We start from the raw sequence: 6,000 nt of genomic DNA, 5'->3' as shown, positions 1-6,000 counted from the left end.
TTAAAAGTACCCACTGTGCTGAGCTTTGATTTGTTGTCGGTAGCAAACAAATACAGTTCGTCAATTCATACCTACGCTTACCAACCGTACACGTACCTTCACATAAAACAACCTGCTTTTTCTTGCTCGTTGCTCACTTTAAGGCGCCCACCACTACAACAATACCCCGACAATGTTTACTTTGTTAGTTGCTATTCCATTCTATGTCATCCCGTTTTTATAGTCAACGTTCCGCAACCGCCCTCTGATACAGCATTGCCATTTCGTTCCATCCGCGCTTGTTCCTGTCTCTTACATGCATTCTCCACTGATTAAACGAAAGGAACACGAACAAATATCAGGCCTAGCCGGAGCAGCAGGTATCGTTTGCCCGCAGCAAACAACGCAACCACTGCAACTATGTATATCAGGAGTGTGATGCCGCCGATAGCACTTAGTTGCATTCATCGTGGCAGCAACATTGGCCATTAACAGTGGTGCAGCAGTAGTAGTTGTGGTGTTGTTGATAACACTGTGCAAGTGTTGGTGCGCAACAGTCGTCGCCAGTTAGCCATCTGGCTGCCACGCTCGCAATCCAGCAACGGTCCGTGCTAGTGACACTTCTGCAGCAACAGCACCAGCGTTAGAAGCAGCATCAGTGCAAGTGGCAGCAATGCAATTCTTCGTTTAAAACAGAAGCAGCAGCAATTCGTAATTCCGTTATTTACGACATTCGCCGTCGTCATCAGTACCGTCGTAGTTGGTGAAATGACAGCTTTCGTGGCTCGTCTTAATTTGTGTGTAATCAGTCGTTCGGTTATTCGGTTGTTCGGTCGGTATTAGTTGTGAGCCGCCAAGTGATGAGCTCGTGTTGCTAATTTAATTTTCATTTCGCTAAGCGTACTAAATTACATTTTTCCACATACTAATATGTTTTTATTAAATTAACTGTACATACCGCATCGACTCGTGTGTCATTTCGTGTGATTGGAAACAGTTTTCGGTTGGCCATATTACTGTTTGCTTAACGGTGTTTAACTGCTGCAAGATAACGGTGTTATTACATTCGGATTTCGGACAACAGCTGCTAGATCTCATATTTTTAGTATAGTAAGCAGAGAACGATTTTGGCGCGCTTTCTTTGTGACAAGAACCGCATAATATTTTAATTTGGATTGGTTGGTAAGTGACGAGTTGATATACATATATAGATGAACATACATACGGGTATATTTCTAGAATTAGATATATATTTCATCATTGTTACAGATTGGTTGTAGTATCTACATATACATATGTATATGTAAAATGTCAACATAAAATCATAATTAGAAAATATTTTTTAGTGCTCGAACATTTTCTTAATGCTTTTTATTCAAAAATCTTCAAAGCCAAATAAATATTGCAATAGAATAAAGTATATAGGTATGTTTAAATGAAAAATTAGCATTTAAATAATAAAATATTTTGGATTTTGATTCGTGTTTTAAATGCATATTAAATAGAAGGAAATATGTTATCTCAAAATTGGGTCGATATAGGCATCCTGAAAAATTGCAGATGTACTTTTGCGTATAAGCTTATGCGTTTTCCAATAAAAAGTGTTATTCTTGTAAAAGATCAATGGTTTCCTTGCCTGTGTGGCACGTAGCGCCGTCTTGTTGAAAATAAAGGTTGTCCAGATCAATACCATCCAATTCCGGCCATAAAAAATTGTTAATCATCTCTCGATAGTGCAATCCATTCACCGTAACTGTTGCTCCAGCTTCACTTTCGAAAAAGTAAGGTCCAATGACTCCGCCGGACTATAAACCACACCAAACAGTCACACGTTGAGGATAGAGAGGCTTTTCAACAATAACTCTTGGATTTTTTCAGCCACAGATCCGACAATTTTGCTTCTTGAAGAAGCCACCGACGTGGAAATGGGCCTCATCACTCAATATGATTTTTCGATGCAATTCCGGATCATTTTCATGCATTTCAACGACCCAATAATCAGCAAAGACACGAGGTTGTTCTTGTGTTAACTGGACTGTATTAGCCTTAAGACCCAAATTTTTATGCAAAATACGGTGTAATGACGTTTGTGGAATGCCTAATTCCAAAGAACGACGAGGAATGGACAAACCTGGGTTTTCTTCAACACTTTCGGCTACAACAGCTTCGGCTGTTCTTCTTCACATCACTAACTTGTCCCAACACCTCGAATTTTTTCACCAATTTCTGTATTGTGGTCCGACAAGGTGCTTTACAATGACCCAAAAATGTTCGAGTTTTACGAACCGTCTCTGCAAAATTTTCACCATTTTTATAGTGAATTTTAATAATTTCAATGCGTTGTTTAAGCGTGTATTGCTCCATTTTTATTAATGGCTTAGTTTCTACTTGTCAAATATCAAAAAATGACAACTTCGAAAGCGACACCTGCCGAAATAGCGGGCTATTCAAAATACCACCTGTTATTGGAAAACCCTTTAGTTAGCTTACTTAAGAAAAATTAAAACAAAATCTACTGGTAGTTTTTGGCAGAAATTTATTGAATTGACGAAGCCAACACACATGTGGGAATTACTGGAACAGTCCCGCGAGGCACTATTAACAAAAATATAAAGAAAAAAGCACAAATAAAAGAGCAAATTATTCTTGTCACTGGAAGTATTTCACTTAATTACTGTTTCTAGATACTGGTAATTTTTATAACTGATAAGAAGATATTGACTATTCAAAAATATATTTATTTTTAGGTTTTATTTCTAAAATTATAAAAATCCTCAAACCTATTATTCATCATAAAAAATTATTTAAATTCAATATACAAGTTTTACAGGAAAAATTTCAGTTTAAATTTTTATTCATTTTGAACTTATGAATAAAAACTCATTTCATTTGTAAGGAACAGGAATTATCATAAGTAGAAAACGATTGAAACTTGATTTCGGTTCGGATTTGGTTCGGCTTCGGAAAAAAAGGAAAGCAGTTTTTTTTAGTTTTTTCTTCAAAAATTGCATAAACTTTTAGTTTCTGTAAACATTTTAGTTGAAAAAATTCCTTTGGTAGGAATTTCGATTGTTTTGGTGTGATTCGTACAAGAACGGTAATTTCTTGCAAAAATTTGGTGGTGAAACGTGTTATTTCAAAATAGTATAAAAAAAGTAAGTTTAAATAAGAATTGAGTGTATGAATGTGTATGAACTGAATTTAATGAAATTGAATGTTTTGTAGGTTTTACTCTTTCCTTATAAAACTACTGAATTTTTAAAAAATCATTGCTTGTTTACTACTTGAGCCCTCGAAAATCTTCGGTTCGGCTTCGGCCGAAATTAGCCTTAAAAATCGATGTACGGCATTTCCCTAATCTTAAGTAAGATATTGCATTGTTAATAAAAAACCAATATCTCAGTCATTTATAATAAATTTAGTCGATTGTAGTACACGCAGTATTTTAAAGAGATTTGTATTTGAAGAATACAAAAATATGTTCAAATACAGAACCGAAATACTGTTAATAATGAACCGTCTGTATAAACACTTTTGGTTCACTTATTGGAAATTTAATTTAATTAGTTTCTTAAACCTAGTATTGTGCCCAATTCATATTTTTTAACAATGGTAAAGCTCCGAATGCATTACTGCATAAAGAAATCTCCTCATAACAAACCATCTGTCTTTCAGATAGCAGACACAGATAACTTTCGTATTGCAAAATCGCAGCTGTGAATGAATGACGAATATCTATGCCTGTCCATACAAGTTGAAAGACCTAATGTCTTCACACTAAAAAACAAAATTAAGGGCCAATTTGCCCAGAAATAGCAAGTGCAACTTAACAATGAATTTATTATTCAAACTAAACAGAATAAGTTTAACTTTATATTAATCAGCTATCCCTACCGAACTCGACAAACTGGTTCTTAGTCGCGCTGGCTATTTATAAGTTATTCTCCAGCAGCGGCGCAGTCTTGCGCAACTTCTTGTCAACTCTTTGTCTGAGACCAGCCGTGACCTTGACTTCCTATGAGTGCATTATTGGGATGCAGTTGTGCAGCTCGTAACTTCTCTCCTTACCTCGTATGACGAATTGTGAAGTCGTGTAAAGAGCGTCCGTTAACCATCGCAAACCAGTTAGTAGTATCCTATTTTACATGATGATGAGATTAAAATATGATGGCACTGCAGAACGCATGGCGGCCAACCGTGGGTGAATGTTAACTTCCATATATAAATAGAAATATTTGATATGCTGGCTGACAGCACTTACCACAGGAACTATTTTCGCTCAACAATTATTATAAATCTCATTATTCTATTAAGAAAATATCTACTGGTTAATCATATTCACCTTTTTAAATTTGTAACATTTCATAATTTAAATTTTCACCATCTCGAATGCTTGCGCGAGCACTTAGACGAACTATATTCGCCTTTCTTGGATTTTATGAATGCACTGTACTCGTAAGTAGCTGATATTTCTTTGTTGGTGTTTTCTGCACAATCCAGAGTGTGTTTACGCAACCACACTATCAACAGGCGCATACGAGTATATATATATATACATACATCCCAAAGTAAAGAAATATCAATTGGGTTCAATTTCAATAGCCCTTGGATAAAAGAAGAAGCATAATTAAAAGCATTTTTAAATATGCTCTGCGAGGGACTGAAGTAAAAGAGTATCGTACTTGTTGCGCCGAATATAGGCAAAGAATTTACTTTCAGGGGGACCAAAAATATCTTTATAATACGCTTTTTGTAAATCTGCGACATGCGAATAATAAAATATAACAAATAATAATAATAAAAATACAGATTTTCTCTTGAAAACCATATCATTCCATCGCATTATACGAGTGACGCCTGATAAGATTGCTGTGTAAAGTATGATTTTATATTTTTTTTTTAGTTTTTAATCTAACTCCATACTTCACATCATGAGTATATTGCCTTTACGCCATTGGGAAAATATTCTTTAGATTTCTATTCAATGTGATTTTCTACCACCGCCTCGCTGTCGTCCAAAAATTTTCGTTCCCGACGGTGAGTTGTCAATTTCTGTGAATCTCGTAGTTATTAAATCATCACTGGCAACACGACCGTTTCAAGCAACTAATAGTAACATCAAATATATACTATGGTTCTCTGGCAAATGCCGCCTGGTTGGTGTTTCCGTGTACAAACAATAATCCATAAAACTAAAGAAAACTTCTGGCTGTCCCTGAAATGGAAATTCTTACCACTTCAAATTCCAGACAAGTATCGTTAGTCTTTGCTGAAAGGCCAGAACTGCAATGACTTACTCCGATAAATTCTACCAAAGAACTTTCGAGGGGCTTCTTTCACCAATATGGAGAACAACTTGCGGTCACTTAACATGAAGAAAGCTACCTCTTTCAGTTTTTAGTGCCTGATTGCTAGAGAGCAGTAATGTAAGTTAGATTTGAGGCCTGCTGTAGGTGTATAAAACAACCTGTACTGTTTCTGTTGTCTAATGAAATAATATTAAAGAGACGAAATCGAGCTGCGATTTGACGTCGATCTTTGAAATCTGTAAAGTACTGATCTTTTAAATCGGTCGTGGTGTGACCATTCGGGGTACCTAACAAGCACTAGTTTTTCGGGAAAAATCTATCTTATCAGTCTTTGATAATTTGCAAATCTTTTCTTATCTGTGAAAATTTAAATCTTTGGTTGGTCAGTTCTAATTTTTCGACTTTTTGGGCGTTTTCTTCGGTTACTTCCATGATGGGGGGACCCGGGTGGGGGTCGACTTCACAGAAAGATGTCCAAAATCCTCAAGTAGTGACGACATTTATTTTTAATTTGAATTTTATTTTGTAACAATGAAAGAAATCACAGTGCGGTGGTCAAAATTGTGAGAACTCCCGGTTTTAGTTGGCAATGTCAACTTAACGTCGTGTTGTTGCTTGTTCCAGGGATAACATTTATTAACGTAAATAGCATTTATCAGGGGTAAAAACAGTAAACTAACAAAGAGTCACTTAAGGAAACCCTGTGGTCGAG

The 6,000-nt window shown here is 35.9% G+C and overlaps 1 protein-coding gene across 1 annotated transcript in view; it reads left to right on the top strand.

Moving 5' to 3' along the window:
* Window positions 1-1,016: 1,016 nt before the first annotated feature.
* The window catches only part of LOC129247118 (guanine nucleotide-binding protein subunit gamma-e), a 100,819-nt gene continuing 95,835 nt past the window's right edge, over window positions 1,017-6,000 (top strand). The window contains exon 1 of the mRNA XM_054886057.1: window positions 1,017-1,161. The gene's annotated coding sequence lies outside the window, so the exon portion shown is untranslated. The remainder of the gene's footprint in view (window positions 1,162-6,000) is intronic.

The sequence above is a fragment of the Anastrepha obliqua genome, chromosome 5, assembly GCF_027943255.1.
Source record: "Anastrepha obliqua isolate idAnaObli1 chromosome 5, idAnaObli1_1.0, whole genome shotgun sequence".
In the NCBI taxonomy this organism is placed as follows: domain Eukaryota; kingdom Metazoa; phylum Arthropoda; class Insecta; order Diptera; family Tephritidae; genus Anastrepha; species Anastrepha obliqua.
Note: the sequence above shows the minus strand (reverse complement) of the source record. Positions and strands in the feature narration are given on the sequence as shown.